General features: G+C 38.2%; 1 long non-coding RNA gene across 3 annotated transcripts in view; it reads left to right on the top strand.

Moving 5' to 3' along the window:
- LOC104684370 overlaps positions 1–22999 on the top strand; it is a 68059-nt gene that overhangs the window by 24033 nt on the left and 21027 nt on the right. The gene's annotated exons all lie outside the window — the stretch shown is intronic.

Below are 22999 nucleotides of genomic sequence, written 5' to 3'. Positions count from 1 at the left end.
TTTTTCAGAGCAGGTCTGTGAGGGGTCATAGGTAAAGAGGCATGAAGAGCTAGGTAACAACACCTACACCCCCAGATTAGGTTGTTTCTGAACATGCATGGTATCTGCTTTTAGGTATCAAACTAACTTCTGATCTCTAAGTACTTTCAAGATTAAATATTTTGAGGCAGTAGGTTTTCTGGACCTCTTTCTTGAAATTCCTGCCTTTACATAGCCTAGCTAAATTTTAGAAAGTTTGTACGATGCCTTCAGTTCTGATATTCCTTTTTAGTCAAAATAGAGCTGTTCACCTCAGTGATATTAATCCTCATTTTTTCCCTTGCAAATGAATTAGCATTGGTACCAGAAACTGTGAGCCACAGGAGCGTAACTCTAATAGGCTCTTACTCTTGGATAATTTTAATAAGCAAAGATGCTAAAGAGTATTTAGGTTTGAAGAGCAAGACCGTTTTCAGTTTCTCTCCACTGTAAACACTGCATGAACTTCTACTGGTACAGTACACCTTTGTTAAAACAAACAAGGCATGAAACTTTTTCTCAAACATCTCCTTTACTGACAAGTTCTTGGGAAAAGGAACATTGTTAAAAACATGAATTCTTGTCTTCTCCTTTCTCATTTCGACCATCAAAGTTTCCATATACCCCTGTTTCTTATTTTCCACTAGTGGAACTCACCAGAACTGATGCTGTTTCCAGAGACAACACTACACACAGGTTTGTTTAAATTAGAGTTAACTGGGGAGACAGAAAAAATAGACAACCTAACTAAACTAGAAAAAAACCTAAAACTGCACTAAACTTGCAGTTTCTGGAGGACCATATTCCATTAAAGCCATGGCTGCCTCACACTTAGGAGGCATAAATTTGTTGGGCAAGAGAGAACGTATGGAGGGGTTTTTGTCTTCTTGTTAGTTTTCATTCTTTGTTCTCCTACCACAGCTCCCCCACCTTTTGTGTTCCCAGAACAGTATATTGGTGGTACCTCTGAGAAGTCTGAAAGAAGACAGGGAAAAATGTTGTATCAGAACAGCCATAGCAGGAATGGCTGATAAGAAATAATGGAAGAAAAGAGGAGAAGAGGTTAGCCTTGTGACTACAGCTGGTCAGCACAGTCATGCAGCACCAGGGATAACCCAGTGTCCCACATCCAGACTGTGCCAGAGTAGACTGCTTGCTGGTGATGGAGGGGAGAACCCTGTTCTCCACCCCATTCACCATGTCTTCCTGAGGTGCCATTTTAGAGGTGTAAAATTGCCTTCAAATACAGATAAAATTATACTTGAGAAAGAGTATTTCATATCAGCAAACCAACAATCTGTCTGAGGTTTCCACATGTGAAATGTGTATTCTAATGTGGAAAAATACCCTGAAACTTCCTGAAGATTCTGAGTAGTGCAGAGTTAATTAGTTACTCATCCTGACTGAAATTCTCCCTGCAGGCTGGTGTGAACAGTTTTAATCATCTACATATAATGCCTTACAACATAAAAATTTTTATTCCCAAACACAAAGAAGAACAATGAATGTGGCTTATTACTCACTTTAGTGAGTAATTACCACACAGTGGTAACGAGGCATTTGGGGAAGACAATGCAAGTGACCACTAAGCCTATTTTTGGTCAGCATATCTGCAGTATTGAATAAATGACTCCATTTGGTTTGATTTGCTGGCCAGCCACAGTGCTGAACGTTAGTGTGTTCCCAACAGCTCCTTAATACCTTCTAAAGCAAAACTGGGATGTGGGATTGGGCACAAGTGAAAACCCAGTGCCAAAAGCTCTGTGTTGTGTGTGCCATTAGTCTGCTTGGGAAGGAATCCGCTCTCATTTCCAAACAACCTGACAAAAAGAGGCACTGACACTGGTGGGGGCTTTGAGCAAGGTCCTAACTAGTGTTTGGAAGTGGAGAAAGAGGCAAGAGAGAGGACAGAGTGAAAGTTTTGGTGGTGCTCATTTGTCTATTATCCACCAGAAAAGACTTCCAAAGAACAGTGTTACAGGGTTATGTTTTACTTGGCTGAACTGAGCACTCCATTAGGTCTCTGTTTATTTGGATTCTCTAACATTTCAATGAGATGCTAGAAGCCTCAGGAAATTAAAATGAGCAATATTTTTAGATCAAGCAACATCTTCTTTATGTAAGCCCCTCTACCAGCTTCTCCCCAAGCTCCTGAGACAAGAAACAGGATGTACAGCTGCCCAAGAGGGCTACTGAAGCTTGGCTGTTCTCTACATATGTGGGCCTGTCTGGGAGAAAGCAAACACATCAGAGTCAACCATTTAAAGGGAATAAGGTGAAGTACAAAGGACTCACTAAATACTCCAGGAAAGAAAGCAAATTTTCTATTAAATGCATCCACACTTATTTGCAGGCTCATGTAGCTTAAATCTAAATCACAAACCTTGTTTGGAAACTTTTTGTGAAGTGGTGCAGACATGGTATATTTACAAAGAAGAAAAAACTTCCACATGCAGAAGGAAATGAACAATAAGAGATAAAATTAGAATATTTGAGAAAACAGTAAAATTAAGTAAAAGAAAAACATTTAAACTCTGTTAATGTAATGCTTTTTCTTTTAGGGAACTGGGTAGTTAATCCATTTACAGATAACGTGGTATTTTCCAAAATACATTCTCCCACATGTGAGAGCATTGATTCTGTGAGAAGATTAATATCTTACCAATGCAAAGTTTATATTGAACATTTGTAGCTTTATGTGACTAACAGAATGATTTATCAGCAGCTCTGAAATAGTGTAAACATGTCATCCAGACCTTTGTGCAGACTGGGGAAAAAGAGGCTTGAAAGCAGTGTGTGGAAAGGGACATGGGGGTCCTGGTCAACAGAAAGCTGACCAGGAGCCAGCAGTGCCCTGGCAGCCAGGAGGACCAACCGTGTCCTGGGGTGCCTCAGGCACAGCATCGCCAGCCAGGCAAGGGAGGGGACTGTCCCGCTCTGCTCTGCACTGGGGCAGCCTCACCTCGAGTGCTGGGGCAGTGTTGGGTGCCAAGAAGTAAGAAAGAGATAAAGTGATTGGAGAGTTTCCAAAAGAGGGCAACAAAGATGGTGAAGGGCCTTGAGGGGAAGCTGTATGAGGAATGGCTGAGGTTACTTGGTCTGTTCAGCCTGGAGGAGACTGAGGCAAGATCTCCTTGCAGTTACAACTTCCTCATGAGGGGAAGAGGAGGGGCAGGCACTGATCTCTTCTCTGTGGTGACCAGTGACAGGATGTGAGGGAATGGCCTGAAGTTGTGTCAGGGCAGGTTTAGGTTGGATATTAGGAAAAGGTTCTTCACCCAGAGGGTGGTTGGGCCCTTGAACAAGCTCTCCAGGGAAGTGGTCACAGCACCAGCCTGACAGAGTTCAAAAAGCATCTGGACAATACAGTCAGGCACAAGGTATGATCCTTGGGGGTGTCCTGTGCAGGGCCAGGAGCTGGACTTGATTCTAGTGAGTCCCTTCCAACTCAGCACATTCTGTGATTCTTTGATTCTACATGCACTACACGGGATCTCTAGGAACAATTCTACAACAGAATTGGTATTTATATTTGTTCGGATAGATGATACCAATGTGTTTCACATTTCTAGAATCATTACTAGATGCAACAGTAACAGAAAAGAGAGAAGAAAGAAATGTTAAATGAAGAAACTTAGGATCAAACCTAGGATTTTTAAAGAATTGAACTTAGTTACTTCTCACTGCAACTTATCATGAAGTCTTATCAGCCACATGGAAAAATGCACTCCCTCTTAACGCTCTTGATTTTACACCCAGAAAGGAAACCATAAAATACCCTTTCTTCCATTTTTTACTTTTTCTTTTTTTTTTTTTTTAAGATGGCATCCAAGATTGTTCTAATTAGCAGCAGGAGACTGAAACCACACTAGAATACAGCTGAAATATAAGCTTAAAGCATTTTGGAAAAGAACACAAAATGCCTCAGTATGCTTCCTTGTTTAAGACTGAAAATGGAATAGCTAATTTATGCCACAAATCTGTTTGTGGCAAAGGTTCATGTAGTCTGTTCCTTCAAAATGGTGGAAACTGCAGTACTTAATCAGAGGAGAAATAAGCTCAAAATTTTTTCAGCATGACTGAATTCCTGTTCAGAAAAACTGCATTTAGAATATTTTGGCTGATTTGATCGTAACTTCTTACTACCTTCAGCACAGGGATACAAAAAATTATTGTCAAGAACCAATGTCATGGAAAGACATGGACTACCAAGTTCCAACTTGCTGGGTAATAGGAGACCTTACTGTGCTCTTCTGTTGTAACAGAGAGCTGCAAAGTTTTCACAACTTAAATGTCCGTGTGCTTTAATACTCTAGAGGTACAAAGCACGTAGTCAGATGTTTCATTTGATAAACTGCCAATAGGTTTCTCGTTGTCCACTTCTTTGGTAGGAAAAAAATATAGATGTGGGTAGGAAAAGTAACAAGCCTGATGCAGCTGTATTCAAACTTGCATCCCTGGAAGTGCTGACAGTAAGTAAATTCGTATGTGTTCTTGAATTTCTTATCTTTATCGGTTATCAGGCCCACCAGTCATGATGAAAAAACATTCCTAAAAAATGAAGTAATGCAAAATATGTGAGACCCAGAGGGTTTTAAAGGAGCCTAGGTGGTCTGCTCACCTTCCCTGCATCACTCACTTCTTTGTTTGTTCATAATGTTGGAGGAAGTTTCTGTTTTCTGGGAACATGATAGAGCAGACATATAGCACCCACTTACACTGGGTGAACAAGGCTGCAAAAGTCCAGAAAGAATACCTAGGGAAGACGATAATGTGTAGTCTATGAGAAAGAGACCAGCAATGGAGCTGAATGACAGCCTTGAGTTGAATTTGTTATTTTTTCACTGGGATTACTGACAAACCTGAATTCTCTGTATACATCCGGTCACTATGAATTTCTGTAAGACTATCTATAAAGAGTTAGTACTAATGATCTTAAAACTTCAAGCTAGTGCTATGATACTTAAATAATCATTAAGATTTATTCAAACAACATACATAGGTTTGTTTTCATATTTCAGTCGGTGTTATAATAATTTCTACAGTTTTAATCTGCCTGTACACATGTAAGAATAAGATGAGAATAATTAAAGAATCATTATGAGCATATGCAATCTAACAATGAAAGACAGACAAACCTTCTGCTATTGTGTAACTCCTAGTTTCATTTCTACATTGCTGGAACAGTTATCAGACTAAAGATACTAAACAGAACTGTAAGAAATATATGAAAATTATATAAAAAACATTCAGATTTTATTGTGATGGCCTTAGACAAAAGGAATAACAATGTTTTCTATAAATCCTTCATTTCATCCCTTCATATCCATATAGTACCAATAATTAGAAGCTCACATATGATTTTATTCGGAAGGACTTCAATTTCATTCAGCATGGTGTATCATCACAATTGTCAGTGACTCCTCTAAAAAACTCATTAGATCCTTGCTGGCCTTGCAAGGCCTTAACCTATTGAAAAGAAGCTCATTTTCCCTGATTTTTCACAGCAGCAGTCTGCAAAACCCTTTGTGAGCTGGGCTTCTGAAGCCCAGGGTGGGGTCAAAATCTTTGTTGGAGCCTTCAATTTACATCTAATTAAGTCAATGAATAAGCAAACTTCATTTTTCGCCTGCCATAAATGCCATGTTCTTTGAGATTTTTAATTGTCACATATTCACTGTTGAAAGCAGTGATGAGCTATGAACATCAATAAAACAAACTCCCTGGTATCTACTGGTAGAATGGATATAGCAGTTTTCAGCACTGATTATAGCTTCTGTGCTCTAAGACATTGTCAGCACTAATCTTTTCCCAGGGTTAGGGCCTCCTTTCTGCTCCTTACTTTACTTCTTTGATTATACAGCAGCAGTGCTAGAATTATTTATATTAGGATTTTATAGTCATGTGTATCATAAAGTAAATGTGTCACTCATTTATATGCAAATTTAGAGACAATATCCGTATTATACTTCTTCTACTCTTGCTCCTTGTTGGAAATCTAATTGTAAGGATTCAGCACTAATAAAATTAAGACAATTATCAGTGCTTTCAATTCTTAATTTTTCAACAGTCCTGCAATAGCTGCTGTTCCCTGAGATTCTCAAATGCTACAATAAGGATACCGAAAGACTGCAGGTGTTTTCATACTGAAAAAATGTGACAAAAATTTCAAGCATTCCAGTCTTGAGGATTAAAATTTTAAAATGCAGAGTTAAAATGCTGATAGCAAGAAACATTTAAAGAGAATCATAAATCCATTAATACTGTTAGATTGTAATTTTATTTGAAAGCCAGTCTCAGTTCTGGGGGATCTGCCTCCATTTTTAAGAATGTTTGATACATGATTTTTATTGTGAAACATAAAGCACAGTAAAACAGAAGAGAAAAATTCATTGAAAGACAGCAGCAAAAAGAACTTGAAAATGTTACTGCAAGTTAAGAAAACAATCCTAGAACAGGGAAAAAACCCCTTTTATCACGTTACTTAAGAAGCAAGATCTGGATTGCTGTAACATCTGGTGTGGGCTCACACTGCTATCAATCCCAAATGAACTCTTCTGTGCAACTATATAGGACAGGAGCTACAGTCTGGTAGGCAGCAGATTTGAAAATGGCAAGCAGATTTTTGCTCATTGCTGTCGAATTTATCATATTTTCTTTCTATTCAACATCAAACAAAGTGATAAATGATAGCTACTTACATTCTACATTTAACTTTCAGTCATAAAGCTATTGACAGTTTAAGTAGAGTCACCTTGACAGATAATAGACAGCCATAGATTCCTTACTAAATTACCTGATTTTTTTCCTGATCCCAAATTTGCCATCCAGCCAAGAACTAATTTTGCAGCTTAGTGCTGTTAGACAAGAGCATAAGGATAACCTCATGTTCTTTAATCTCGATACTTACTTTAATAGGTGACACCAAAATCCTGTGGATATGTTCTAAGCCCTGAGAGCTCGAATATTCTTAAGATAGCTGCTTCCTGACTGTGTCAACAGCTGAAATACAATGAAAAATTGAGAGAATCTCAGTTCTCTTGTTTGTACAGTCACCTAGCCCAAACTGGCTTTTGTATAATCTTTAAGGATTGTTACACCTAATCTTTGGGCAATACTTTTAGAAGCATAGGGACTGCACCCATACACCTGAAGGGGCTAACTCAAGGCCAGCTCCCTGGACTTCAGTAGCAAGAGGCTCCATAAATAAACAATTTTGATAACCCAAAATCCAAAGAAAAAAAGTGGTCTGGAGGGCTCTAATGTGGCATGGTCATGATAGAAGAAGCAAATTTACAGAGATACTGTCCAAAGCTAAGAGTAATTAGTAGAAAAAAAAAATTTTCTGCCTCAATTGCAAATAAATTACATTGTACTGACATACTGTAATACATATGCATAATTATCATTTTGCCTAAAAAAAATTGAAAGAAAATGTCAAGAAACATTAACTTTTCTGATAGCAAAAAATGCAAACAATAAATATGCATGATATTACCTCTTCAAAATCTGATTATTATTGACATTCTGTGTACCCTTCAGCTCTGATGGTATTCATATGAAGACAATAGTGAGCCTGGCAGCTGTATTACCACCACTTCTAAGGTGGCATTTTCAGACAAGAGCATGCATAACAACCCAGTTCTGTTTCGGCATGTATTGCATGTGGTTGAATCAGAACCAATTAACTCTTAGGCAGTGTATTTATTCCATAAGTTCCTTTCCCTGAAGTACTCAGTGACAGTCAGGGGAATGTCCTCCTCTTTAATATGCATTTACACGTCTCTCAGAGACATGGTACTGTTTGTATGGCCAAGTCAGAGCATCAGTGGGAAGGGATGGACCTCTCCTCTGAGGAGTTTCCCTTCTCTGCAGCCTCACAGACAGAACTTGTCAAAGGCTGTTGCCAGAGCAACTGAAACCTCTCACAAAATAGCCTTTCTGATGTGAGACAGCTGTGCCCCTGGAAAATAGAAGAGCAGCTATTTTTAAATGGCTAGTGTTGAACTAACTGGTTATGAAAATGCTGTACTATGATAAACAGTAGTAAGAAATTACAGTTTCAAGGGTGGTGGGATCATGTCCTGTAATGCTGCTTTCCTGATAAATAGAAAAATAATCTACCAAGCAGTGTTTATGAGAAGGCTTTTAGGAAAAATTCAGCCCTTTTCTCTATGGATGAAAACAAGCTCTTGATATTGTAAGCCTAATGACTCAGCTATGACACAAGTTCAAAGGACTGGCTGAAAAGCATCATGATGTCTTCATCAGTTCCCCAGGCATCTGTCCAGGGAGCAAGATGGGACAAGAAACCAAGCAGTGAAGAGCCTGAAGAACAGCAAGAGAAAAGAGGCTTTTGGGTCTTGAGGTTGAAGACTGAGTATGCCTTACTGCTAAAAACAACACTTCCATGCAGGTTTCGGGTCACTGGTCTGTTTATTCTTTTGTTTTTCTTTTTTTCCAATTGGGGCTCAATTTCAAGCTGAAGTTGGTGAAGGTGTTGATTAAGAAAAGGTAAGAACATATATAAGCTGAGTTATAGCACATACAACAAGTAAAGTGGCATTGAGTTATTCGAGCAAGCTATTTTCCATCCTCAGATTGCACAGCTTCCCCGTATTTTTCATGCTGCAAGGCACATGAAGGTATACAGGCAGCTACTCACACTGGATACTTTAACACATTACATTCAGAAAAATGGGCTGGTATTGGAAAGTGGCTGTGATTGCAGAGAATTTCTAGGGCAGCAAATGTAATTTCTCAGGTTTCTTGGAGTTGAAAGCAGTGACAAAGAAAAGCTGTGTTGCTTACAAGTATCATGGACACCTATAGCCTCCTTCAGCTCTACTATAGAAGAAAACAAAGGAAAGAGTGGTTGGATTAGAAAGTGAACATTGACTTTGGCATTTGTTGTTCTCATTGGGGACATCAAACTGCAAGGTGCTGACCTTGCTGCCCATTATTAGACCAGCCCCGTTGATTTCAGTGACTTTAATAATTTACTATTTATTATTTATTTTTAATTCCATCCCTGAAGATTTTGCTGGATTAGGCTGACAATGTTTGATATTTTGCAGAAACAATTTCAGAGCTGTCTCACCGGTATATTTTTCTTCAGAAGACATAACTGACATGATACTTATTTCAGATGTGTTCAGCTGTGGTTATGTTTCAAAGTCTCCTGACACTAGATGTCACGACACATATGTCATCTGAAAAAAGTATTATTCTTCATAGGAATATTGGTAGGGTTTTTTGAGTAGTTATGGACTCTATTATACTATCATTTGTCAAACTAATTTAATAGTAGCTTCCTATTTCTCTTCACATTTAGATGCCATCAGTACTCAGAGGCATAACTAGAAGTATAGAGAGATGGATTGTAGTCTCACAGCTGAGTTAATCAGGAGTCAGTCCCTCAAAGTTAATTGATAATCTCAGGCCCAAAATGAATAAGCATTGTTAACCCAAAGAAATCAGCATAATACTCTTGAAAATTATGTTAATTAGAGCTTCTGGGAACTTTATTTTGATCAGATTAGTTCATCTAACCCATGTTACATGCTTTCCACTTTATGTCACGGTTTCCTGCTTTCTCTCCTCCTAAGGGAAAGATTTTTGTTTCCTTTAAAATACAAGATTATCAATATTTGCATTGCCTGCATAAGTTGTGCCTTTCCTGACACCCCACTTCAAGCATCAGGAAAAGAAATGTGCTATTTTACATAAAATGTAGTTCACTACAAGACAATGAAAGAGAGTCTCTAACACGGTAATTTCTTTATGGGGTTCTGAGCAATTTCCATTTGAATCTACTTAATCTTACATAGTTTATACATCTTTTTAAAATCACTGTTAGCAATGTTTGGATACAAATGTAAGTACAGGACAGATTGCATTTCAAAATGTCTGGAATCTAGCTATGAACACTTTTCTAAATGATGTCTCAGCTGTCCAGCTTCCAAGTGTACTAGCACCAGAGCACTTAACTTAGAGCATCTGTGTTTACTAAACTTGTAATTTCTGGACATTTATTTGAAGAATCCCTGTGTCATTAATGTTGTTTCTATACTGATCACTTTTAAAGACTGGAACTTTGATCACTTTATTGCTTGTTTAGATGACACTATTAAAAACATCAAGTGGCTGTTACATAAAGTAGAGGAGACACTGTGTCTATCTTCATTTTCTTATTTCTCCACTTGTAACAAATGAAGGTCTATCCACTCTTGATCAGCTTGCATAAATTGAAAAAATAATGTAATTTCAGCAATAACTTCTTTTATCCAGAGGTTGTTGGGGTTTTTCTTCTGTGTTTGTGTTTTGGGTTGTTTTGCTTTTGTCTCTGTAACTACCTCAGCTGAAAAACAATGGCATAATAATGTGCATGCACTTTCTAAACTATTAAAAGGTATGTCAACCCTTTGACCTCATTCTTTCTATGGATCCAGTGCAGCTATTTACTCACATGGTATTTCCTTGCCTCAGACTGATGATGATTCAGACTTCCACATAAGCAAAGGCCAGAAATGAGAATGTTCCAGTGGCATTTCATAAGTCTTCATTATCAAAGGGGAGATATGTGTATCTACTAAGCCAGTTCTGAGAACAAATGCTCAGACAAGAAGCAAGAATTTACAGAGTCTGAATGGAAACCTTCTGTGTCTACCAAATATCTTGAGATAAACTCCTGAAGTACCTTTGATAATGTCAGGGAATTAAGTGGGAAATTGACTACTGACTTCAGCGCAAACATGGGTTTGCTTGTGTGTTAATAAGCTGAGCCAGTGTGCAATCTGATACATGTCAGGAGATCAAGGTCCTCCACAAAAGGACTTTTGAACCATTTCCTCTGTCTTCAAGAGCTCCTTCAGACAACCTGGCTGGGTGAAGAGGGGAGAAAATGCAGGCTCTCTTCATTTCCCACATTTTTCTCATAGTAGACTAAAATAAAGGATCTTCTTTTTGAGGCCCTTAGTTATTAAAAGCCTTTGTACCCTGCTCACTGTTCTCTCATGACTCTCCTTCCTTTGCCCCAAAATTTCTTTTCCACTTTAAAGTCACTTGGGCAATTGGAATCTGAACATGGCCCAAAGCTGTTACTTTCCCAGTGGGTCATGAAGTCCTGTTAGCAGTTATTGGGTGTTTTGTTTTAAACAGAATATATGCAAGCATTGTAATATTTTCTGTCTTTGAAACACAAGAGAACTTTTTTTTTTTTGTGAGATCTTTATCATAAATTGGTTTCTTGGACAGGAATACTCACTTGGCATTAAGCAACAGTAAAGGGCTTTGCTTTCACTCAGGCTGCTTTAGAATGTTTTAAAGGCTACAGGAAATATTCTTTCTATGATTTACACTCTATCTTAATTGTGCTGCAGTATTTCCAAAACAATATTGAAGGATGTTCTTTTGTGGGTAGCTAGGAACAAAAATATCTTGTTTAACTTTTGGGCTATGCATACTTTCTTGGCAAAGATTAATTTGAGAGATGGAGAAAAGATAGGTTTTTTGCTCCAAGGAAGGGTTTTATTCTAGCAGATTGAATTTTGTTACTAGTACAAGCTTTTTATAGTTTGGGTTCAATTATAAGAAACAAAACTGGGAGAACTGACATTTGTTTGGCTATTTCCCAGACTGTTGGTTTGACAGTATTTTTTGAGCCTCAGTCACGCAAGGCATCCTAGTGTTTGTCCTGTATTTTTATATTTGGAAAGGAAGCCAATCTTGGGGTATAATAAAACCCAGTATGGAAAAGGTGAGTAAGGAAGAAGGAAGACTTTTGTCGACCCTAGCTTTTCCTGACTTGTGTGCTGGGGATTTTTCTCTTTTTGTCTACTACTACAACCCTGGGTACGGTCATAGAAACAAGACTCTTTCTAGAAGCCTGATGAAAAGATACAAATAATCTAAACCAGGGCCTCCATCAGACCCATTCTCAACTTATGTGCACAACCCAGGCAGGGAGGAGCAGCGGTGTGCCAGGGGAAGGGAGATTTTTATACAATATTGTATTAGGAGACTTGGGGACATTTGAAGTTAACTGGCATTTGCATGCTTCAGGAAGCTGGAAATTCTTCGCTGAGTAAAAGTGTTTTATGACAATTCATTCTATTATTAGAGTAGCTTTGAAGCAGGTTTTTGTCACAAAATCATGGCAACTGTGGGATGTGGTTCTATTTGCTTTGGTTTTGGTTTGCTTTTTTTTAAGAATGGGGTAATAACTAGATTTGTCCAAATGGATATTTTCTTTCCTCTTTATTGCAAACCCCAAATGTGGTAGTTGAGCTTGATTTAATTGATGTTAGAATTCATATAATAGGAGTCATGCACTATCTCCTCTGCTTATGTTTTGTTTAACTTTCCTACTGCCATTTAAAATACAGGATTATTATTAAAAAAATTCTGAGATCTTTTGGAGGTTTATGTGTTGAGCTGAAGTGCAAGTTTACTTAAAAGTAAAGATAACAAATAACATACTGCAAATGTTCACAAATTTATGCTGTGATTTTAATGGATAATTTTTGCATTAAAATTCCATTCCTTCCTCATATTTGTGCATCAGTTACACTCAGCAAATTAATCTGAGGTGGAATTCCTATTATAATGACCTCTCTGATCCCTGGTGATTGTCAGTGCATGCTGCCCAGATGTGCACAGCTAACTTCCACCTACTGACAGCCACTCTTGCCTCCACATGTACATGAATGCTTCTTGTTGCCATCAGAATTACTTTTATTCCAAAAGAAGTTGCTTCATTTGCCACTACCATACTTCCCACCCCCCAAAATGTGAAAATAAGATACTTCTGTCACCACTTTCGTATTAAGAAGCCCTCATTCACACATATCTCTAGCATTGGAAAGGACATTTTGACAGATCTGTAGGTCCTCTATACACCGCTTTTGAAATATGCTCCACGTCGGTGTTTGCAGAGCACTTTCTACAAAAGCTGATACTGATTTACCTGTGAATGCAGCTGGGACCACAGCAGCAAGCTTGGTACTTGCTTTCAATTCTCTTATCATGTACTTGCTTGCAAAGTGGATGCTTTCCTTCCACAAAAGCTGTAGACGTTTTAAGCACATCTACAGTGAACTTCTGTCAGTCTCTGAAATGCTCATGCTGATGGGCTGTGTCCATCACATGTGCACTGGCAAAATACAAGAAAATATGGAATATATAATAAAAGAGCACTTATTTCTAAACCTATTGAACACGTAACATGCAACAGTTCTGACTTACAATGAACCTTATGAAGGACAATTGCTGGGAAGTTTGTGTGCCTGTAGGATTCACTTTCCTCCCTCTTGTCTCCTTTTGGCTCTGATCAGAAGAACAGTCCATATTTAAAACACAGTTTGGTAGTTACAGTTGAAATGCAGACTCGTGCTGACAAACACACTTAAAAAGGTGTCAAATTGTGTTTACACTTATTTAACTGCAAATTTCTTTCTATAGAAGAATTTACATGTTTTCAGTCAAAGTCTGGTTTTATAGCCTAGACAAGTTGGAAACATTGTCCTCTCCAAAACAAACTTATTTTTTTCTATATTTGACCTACCTTTAAGAATTTCCAAATAAGCAGCTATTTGTCCAGTTTCTGGTTTCAATCAAGCCCCAGACCAACAATTTTATATTTCATAATGCTGTAACTGAAGATCCTAAATTTTCTTAGTCTGTATTAAGTTGAACACAGCATACTAATCTTAAATTGAAGGAATACAAACCAGAACTGAAGTACCCAGAAATCACTGATACCCATGTAAATCAAAATTGGCAAGGTCTGCAGCTTTTGGGTTTGCTCCAAAACTTTTAATATTGCAAAACAAACTTCTTAGCTAGGAATCTTAAAGATGCTCAAAGAATTAAACATTTAGAGAAAGGAAAGGCTGTACAAATATTTACTTATGATTATTATTGTGGTACTTTCAGATCCAGGCCTTCAAACACTTAATAGATGTACTTAACTTTAGTGGGAGTACCTCCACGGAGTCAATAGAAAAATTCAGCAGCCTAAAGTCAGACATAGATGCATTTGCAGGGCTGGAACTTTATATTTTATATGACTGGTATTAAATTCACCTTCCAACTGTAGCTTTAAAGCTCATTTCATAATGGGACTCCTGGGGAAACAAGCTTAGAAATAATTTATGGTCCTGGAAAAATATTTTGAGTTCATAAATAATGTGATAGAGGATATTTTCAAACTTTTGAATAACTTTTCCAATAAGGTAGGTTTAAAGACTTGTTTAAAAGAAACACGAAGCTTGATTTAAACATTGGAACATATTGCCACAGGGAAGGGAGTACACATTTACATTTTTATGAATTAGGTTTTGCTGAGTTATCTTATTTACTGCCATCCTATCTGCATTTGCAAGGGGCTTGTTTTGTAATTCACAAGAAGACAAAGTACAATTCATGCCTAAGGTGATCTCCTGTGGAAACGTGTGATATATTTCTTGAATCTGAAATTTGGGTGTGCTTGCATGATATACAAGTAGAGAATTCAGTACACTTGTGTCCAAATTATCCTTGCTTTTTGCCCTTTACATTGTTAGCAACACGGATACAAAATCTGTCGAACTCCATCAGGTCACAGTACCACCTGCCCTGGTAGCAACAGTGTGATGAGAGCAGCACTGTATAGGACCCAGCTTCTCTACTGAAACACAGCACTGCTCATAAAGCTATAGTGGTTGGGGAAGGGAGAGGGGGCCATAATCCCCTCACTGAGATGTATGCAAAAGCAGGATCTGATCTGGAGCTTGAAATGCAGTGCTAAAAGCTCAAGGAAGTGCCTGAGAATGAGAAAAAATGCAGGAAAGTGACAGCAAAGCCCTCTTTAATAAAACAGAGAATTATAGGCCAGCTGAGAGGGAGAGCAAAGCAGTGGGCTGTAGAAGTATTTGGGAAGACAGGATGCAGTGCTAACACTAAATTATCCTTTCGGGTAAGGTTGGTTGCTTTTGTTTTTCTCAGATGTTTTCTAATTTCAGGTCACAATTAAATTTAAACTTTAAGGACTTTTCTATGAGGCCAAGTAGAACAGCCTTGTCTAGTTCCACACAGTACTAACAAACCTGAAAACTTACACCCAGGAAATATTTTCTCCCCACTTGAGGAAGCATTTGTGGAAAAGCCATAGAATGTAAGAAGACAGAAAACTAACAGGCTTTTATAAAGACAGAAATGCAAAAAAAAAAAAAAAAAAAAAAAAAAAAACCACCATAGGTTTCATTAAATAATCCTGGAAATAAAACATAAAAAGATGATCATTCTCCACCATATCCTCTGAGACTGCCTGGTAAGGACCACTGGAATATGCATCTAATAAACAACAGTGGTGTTTAATGTGGCCAATACCTTAATGATTAGGAGGTAAGGTTTTCTAATGCAAGAGTCAGAACAAATCAAACTGCCATCTCTGGTATAAAGAGACTAAAATTCTTGTGTTCCTCTAGGGAAGAACTCCCTGAACAATACAGAGAGGCAACCATAAAACTTTTCCTCTCGGATCTCTTTCAAAGCACAAGAAGCACTCTGAGGTCAGAAGGAATAAAGTCAAAGAGGGTTAAATGCCATACAATGCTTAGAAAACTAAAGACAGTGCTGCCTAAATTAAACCAAACACTTATCCAGCCTTTGGGGTGTCACTAAAAGGTGCAAAGATTGTCTAAAGCTACTCTGCTTGCCAAGATGCCCAAATGCTGTACAGTTCGTTTCTTATGCTGAATATATTTCTTGGCAACATATCTGAGAGACAAAGGAAGTGGACTCTGTACTGACACAGATCTACTGAACATGTTCCTACCATCCTCCAAGCCACTTCATTGAAGGGATGCAAACTTCCTCATGAATCTGCTCCAAATGAAGTAACTTGGTCAATCAAACCTCTATATGCTGCATTCAGGATTTTTCTTCCTAGGAGAGGATGAGTAATGTCATAAGCAGGATTTACAAAACTCATATCTAAACATTGTTTCTGTTTTAGTAAATAGGGCTTTAATATTTTTTTATCAGTAGTTTTATAACTCCCATAACAGAGTTTGTAAGATTTATAGGCTTTCTAACTAACAGATATATATACATGTCTATATTCACAAGTACCATGTAGTACTCACTAGCTAATAAATTATTACTGGAAGATACTTCACTCTCTTGAGGTGATGTATAATTAAAGAGCCATCATTTTTATCAGCTTTGCCTATATTAATGATTTGATCCACATTTTATGTTGTCATCAGTTAACTATCATCCCAGATGTTATGCCAATGAAATCTGTAGAGTTCCATCATTGATAAAGTCATCTCGATACTTTTTTCTGATTTAACACATTTGCTGTAGCAAAACCTCACAAAGTAGGGAGCAAGGATATTTTTTGGCTATGTCCATATTAGCAATCAGTGTAATAGAACTGGATCTGCAGAATGAAACACTGCAGAGGGTCCAACCTCAACACTGTGTGTTTCACACGCAGCACTGGTGTCCCCCATGGACTGAATGCTTATAAGCAGTTCAAATGCATTAAGTGTGCTCTTGGAGAATCTCCCAGCTAGGCTTCATCCAGAAGAATGCTGTTTTGCATACTCCATAGCTTCTCCATGATGCAAACCAAAGTGCACAAGCTAGGGCTGTGAGGAGATCCATTCCACAAATGCACTCCTGATGGGCACCAAAGTGCCAAATCAGACAAACCTTAATGTTCAGAGATGCAAAAGACCAGGATTAACCACTCAGACCTTTGCAGCATTGGGTAAGAGGCCTGAGATAGCTCTGTGTGAGCTAATTCTACTTGGAGATCCAGTGATTCCACTTGGAGTCCCAGCAACACTGTGGTGTCCCTGAGCTCATTAACTCACCATTCTCATCAGTACTCACTCTTCAAACGGCTTGTTTCATTCTTCTCTCACCAATTTCTGTGCTGCCATGAGGTCCAGGCTGACATGCCCTTGGGCAACCACTGAATGGCTACTGCTGCTAGAATAACACTTTCATTCAATGGGCAGGTGGCAGAATCACCTGGGGGACAGGTGGGGACATCACTGAGTTCTGTGGGCCTGTGTGATCCAGTCATCAGCTGAACCCAGGTCTGACTCCAGCTCTTATCTTTAAACACAAACCCATCTTTCTCTTTAATACAAGCAGTGTACTTGTGACTGGGCATAGTAGTGGTGAATATACTTACTGCCATCCTGTCATTCAACTTCTACTTTCCAGTGACCAGAACATTTCCAAGAGATGAAGTTATGGGCAATAATTAGCAAATAAATCAGTAGCTGCTTAACAAATATTCCTGTCTGTACTAAAGCTTGAGATGCCAGAATACTTAGGTATTAGTTTCCTTTGCTTTAATTTGCTTCAGAATGTTTGAAAGGTTATTATGTCGAACACTACAGAAAAGCAGAGCTTACAGGGAGAGGCAATATTTTACATTAGGTAACCTGACTATTTTACATTAGAACAAACATAAAAATAAGGATGACCTTTGGGATCAGACTCTTTTCTCCAGGTCACTACAAGCATTGTTTTGATCCCTGCACTTTGTTTCCCATTGCATTACAGCAGTTTTACAGAAGCACAAGAAAATTGCTACAGATTTAACAGGTGAAACTCTTACTTCATGTAAGTCACCATAGACATTACTTAGTGGCCTTATTTTCAGTGAAAGACAAGTATTGATGATTCTGCTAAGATTTTCATTATCTATGACTGTGCAGAGCACTGATTCAGGTGCTCAATTCCACCAAAGAACCCAGAAATAAAAAATCCAACAAAACCTATCATCTCAGGGCTATGATAATATAAAGGGTTAATACAAACCTTGTGACTGACAGACCAATGCATGAATTAGAGTAAATGTAGATACAGTAATCCTTGGCAAGAAAGATTAGTTTCAGGTGATCTTACCTTAAAAAAGACATGACTAGTACGGAAACAAGAGTTCAGATCAAGACATGATTTTTTTTTAACATGCACAGTGATGTCTGCATGTATGTGGCTTTTTGAAGAAGCAACAGAGAAGTAAGAGAAAATTAGGAAGAGGAAGAGGAAGGAGGAAGAAGGCAAAGGTGGAGATTAAGGAGTAGTATCTGCTATGCCAATGAGATCAGATACAAAGCCATCATGTTTCCTGATTAAGGACTTAAAAATCCCCATTGTATAGAAAAATGCTACAATATGATTCTAATTTGTTAGGAGATACAAATAACAGCGTAGACAGATCAACAGTAACACAACTAAATCATGGGTGGAAAACCATGTGTAAAAAGAACATGTCTTACAAGCTAACATACTGAGAGAAAATAATCTAAAACATATGGAATGCAACAGGAGGAAATAATACTAGAAAAGGAAAATTACTATTTGTAGGGAAACAGTAATGCTGAAAGAAGTTCTGTAATAAAGAGGAGAGAGATTCCCCATGTCACCAGAAAACTGATACAATTACTTACACAAGAATAGAGAGTGTAAAGGGAGAATAGTGTGACAGAAAAGTGAGAAGAGTCTGATGAAGACTTACTACTTTCAAAACCTTCACAAGGTATCTTAATGGGGAAGATCTGATGATCAGTCTATCGAAGAAAGAAAGGACATAAGCAGCCTAACAAGATGAAAAACTAGAAAACTCTAGGGCTAGACTGTCTTACCTTATTCATATAAGTAGCCTTTTGAAATCAACAAGGCAAATATTATGAGAAAGCCAGATGCAGCTAGACCTTCAAGAAGTATTTGCATGTGAAACTTAGATTTCTTCAGGTGATGTGCTTCACTGAGTCACTGAGCTGGGACTCAGAAACACTACCGATATTATTTCTGGCTCCCTGGCTACAACATCTTGAACATGCTCACTTCTCTGCATACTTCCATTGCTTTTCTTTCTTATTTATTTAGTTTAAAAACCCTTTGAGGCAGAAACTTATTCTTGCTGTGCAAACACACTTAGCCAGGGACACATTTTTGAAGGGCATTTCTAGGTACAGCTATCACACATCAATGCACTTTCAATATAACCTTTTAAACATATTCACAGTGCAGGTTACTTGTCTTAACATCATCAGTCAGGTCTAAACTCCACTCCTGTTGCTTCAGCTTTTTCTGGTTTCAGTCTTATTTTGAGAAGGGTTATGTTCATCTGAGAGGGAGATCTTTGGATTAGCTGGATTTGAGTAAAACATTGTAATTTCTCTATTTAGCCACAGCTATAGCTTTCCACTATAATATTGTGTAGTATTCTATTACCAGTTCACCATCACACGCGAAATAGTATGTTAGTACAAGAGCACTAGAGATAATTAGGCAGAAAGCAAACTTTCCCAGGAAGTTTATGAAGTTCAGGATTTCATTATGAATGTCCATGGAATATTCTGCTGATGCGATTCAATTAATTTTTTTGACCAGAATTACCATGTGGCCTTGGACAGCTGTGGTTAGCACTAAGCAGCATAAAATACTGAATCCTGAAGCAAAAGATTGCTTTGTCAGCCGAATTCAAAGCATGAATTCCCAAAGAGCCTCAACAACGTATGAGATGAGGGAAGATAAATCTTTCTGAACAGCAAATTGACAAATGTGTACACTAGCATGCAGAGTCCAAGCATTTTGGAAGGAAATATTGTCTATAAAAGTCTATGAATTGTTCTTAAAACACCATTCCTTGGATAAAATCTTTTTGCACCTCTTCTATCAAACAAGGTCATGAAACGTAATGCAATTGACCTTTACCATGTAACACACCACTGACAGCCACCTAAGCAAATGGTGGGTATTTGAATATCATTTTATAAAATGCCTTATGCATTATATGGGCAATGACACAAAATTTAAAAACTCAAGATATTTTAATTGCATTTTCAGTTTCAGAGGGTCTCTCTGGTAGATACTTAAGCATCAAGTGTAGTGGGCCACTTACTCTCCTAACTTGGAGTCATGATGGGGCTCACACCCTATCAGAAAACTCATTTGATTTTAGATCCATTTTCTTCTCCTCTACTTTTGAGTGACCCCTACTGCTCATACTACTTTATTCTTGCTGCATGAATTTTCCTCTGACCCAGCTCTCTCCATCTAAGCCAAAATATGAACTTGTCTCCACACCTTGCCTTCTAGTGTTTCTCATTTCCACTTACACAAAACATTTCCTAAACTGAACTGCTGGGAAGAGATTTGTCATGCCATGTAAGAAGGCTGGAAGAGCATTAAAGGGCCCTGAAGCATTGTGTCTGGTGGAGGATCTACTCCAGTGCTTAATCATTTTACAGCTGGGAAGTCTTCCCTTATGTTTGACCTGAATTCCCTGCACTGCAGTTTGAGCACACTTTATTTTTTCTTGACCTCCAATACACAAGAAGAACAATTTGTTTCTAACCTTTCCACAGCAGTTTCTATGTATTTAAAGACTGTTCTCACATCTCTCCTCAGTTCTCCCTTCCCTAGACTAAACAAACCTCATCCTTTAAGTCTCAGAAGTCAGATTTTCTGGGCTTTTGATCATCTTTGCTGCTTTCTTCTGGTTCAAAGATTTCCTAAAAAGGGTTGCCCAAGGCTGAGCATAAGGCTCCAGGTGAGGTCTTGCCAGAGCTAACTGAGAGAGTTACAATGCATACTTTTAAGGTGTCTTACTCATTTTTGTGCATTGGTCATTATATTCAGGTTGTGATCTACTAATCTCCTAACCATTTTGCCCAGAAAGGCTGTTTAACTATTTGTTCTGCATCTTTTAATCTTGAAAATAATTATTTCAATGTTTACTGCTTTGTGCTTGAACTTATGGATACATAATTTATTTATTTAATATTTCAATAATTCAAAATAATTAAAATAAAATACTTTTTCCCCCCTAGCATCTAAGTCATAGTGGAAATGGTGGAAATACTGATTTAGGAAAAAACCTTCCTAAACATGCTTAACACAGTCATCTATTTTGAAAGAGCAATATTAATAACTATCCTTTGGGTACAGTTTTCTAATCAGTTTTTCAGTTCCCATGTTATGAGATTTACCTTACCATATATCCCCAAGTTGCTTATATCATCTAAGACCAAATTAAGATAACCAGGTACTATTTCTCTAATATCCACATGGCCAATTACCATGTTAGAGAAGGAAATTAGATTAGTACTACATCACTTGTTCTTTATAAGCTCACCCTGCTATTAACTTATTACCTTCTTGTAATTACAAATACATTGTTTAAATACCCAGTTTGATAGTTTTCTGAGAATGGAAGTTCAGTCAACCTAGCTCTCTTTTAAAGAGGAACTTTATGTTTCTTTTTCCATGAAACTGGGGAAAATTGAAGAAGGCTGCTTTTGAAGGACCCACTCAATTCCCCTTGGTACAAGCCACAGCAGGACCAGTTCCAGAGCTGGTGACAGAAGGGCACAAATGGGCAAGAGTGGTTGCACTGACGACATTTCAGGCGACACTGCTATATGTTCAAGACACATAGTAAATACATCACAGAAAATACACTTCACTCCTTGTCTGCCCACCCACAGCTGAACATGTTTGACACATGTCCCCTATCACTATTGTATAATCATAGAATCACAAAGGTTGGAAAAGACCTCTAAGATCAAGTTCAACCTTCTTCTTCATAGCATTAACCCAAATAACAGGAATTTTAAGCTATACTTTACAGAGTCTGAGCACCTTTCTTAATGGGCTCCTAATGAACCGGCATAATCTGGTGCCAAACACTATGAAGCTGGACAAATGCAAGTCATTCTTCCCAGTACAGATGCTCAGTGTCTCTCAATGCCAGCTCCTCAGACGGCCTCATGCTGCATGTCTCCTCCTTTTCAACACTATATAACACAGGTGCTACTTGCTTATTATTTATTTACTTTTCCTCATCATTCTGATAACATGTTTCATTCTTCATGCTACACACTGGCTCCCCCCTTGCCAGCCACATGAGACTGTGTCACTGATAAACTGAAAAGAGGCAGCCATGAATCATCCCTAGCAGGTATGTTCCCACCTCTTCTAAAAGCAGTTCTGGAAGAGGCTGTGAGCATGCAACAACCTGCTCGTCTCTTGCTGACGTGGGTGACTTGTGGACACTTGCAAGCAGGCAGCAGCCAGCCTGTCTGGATATGCAAGCATTGTGTTAGCTCCCTTCAGATGCTCAGGCACACAGCAGCTTGCATGCTCCATTAGGCATGGCCCCATCATATCTGGGGCCATGTTTTCAGGTTCACCGTCTGCACAGACAGTGAATTTGGTCTTAAAGAGAGCCTCGGTGCTCTGTCCCACAGACAGCATGGGTAGGTCTGATGGTTTCCTTATGGGATTTGAATGTGCTGCTGTAAGTCATCTGGAAGCCTGTGTATGCAAGGATTCGGACCCAGTTCACATCGAATTACTGTTAGGAAGGTCTGAGCAACCACAGAAACGAAAAGTCATACAGATTAATTAAAATATATACCAGATACATATTGTGACTTCAAAAAAAGTCTTTAATGATCACATTATTTTATCTTCTACCTAAATAGTTTTCTATTTGAACACTTTCCAAATAATAAAACCTTCTTTGATGTAAGAATGTGCCTGGATCTCTGACATGTTTTTAAGGGAAACATGGAGACCAGTTGTTGATTTTTGACCAGGATGCCTATATTAAATATCTACATTCTCACCTTTAGAGATTGTGCTGCAGTTATGCCAGGCTGGAGTCAGAAGGGTAATAACATAAGACCTGATATTGACAGGAGACAATAAGAAAAATCCTCGAAACATCAAAACAGTCTCATAAATGGTAACAACAACAAAAAAAGGTTATGAGGAACATACTACTTATTTGAGTCCTTGGCCATCTTAAAAGTTTTAATTACTAATAGAACTTCATTACTTACACATCCAATAGTCTAAGTATGAAAGTTGCAAAGGGATCTTTTAGACTTGACTGTGCAACCAAAGAGAACTTGGGTAGAAATGAGGTGTAAAGATCTACCATTAACAATGGTGTGTTTTG

The sequence above is a fragment of the Corvus cornix genome, chromosome 3, assembly GCF_000738735.6.
Source record: "Corvus cornix cornix isolate S_Up_H32 chromosome 3, ASM73873v5, whole genome shotgun sequence".
NCBI lineage: Eukaryota > Metazoa > Chordata > Aves > Passeriformes > Corvidae > Corvus > Corvus cornix.
The sequence above is the reverse complement of the archived record's forward strand: the minus strand, read 5'-3'. Positions and strand labels throughout refer to the sequence as shown.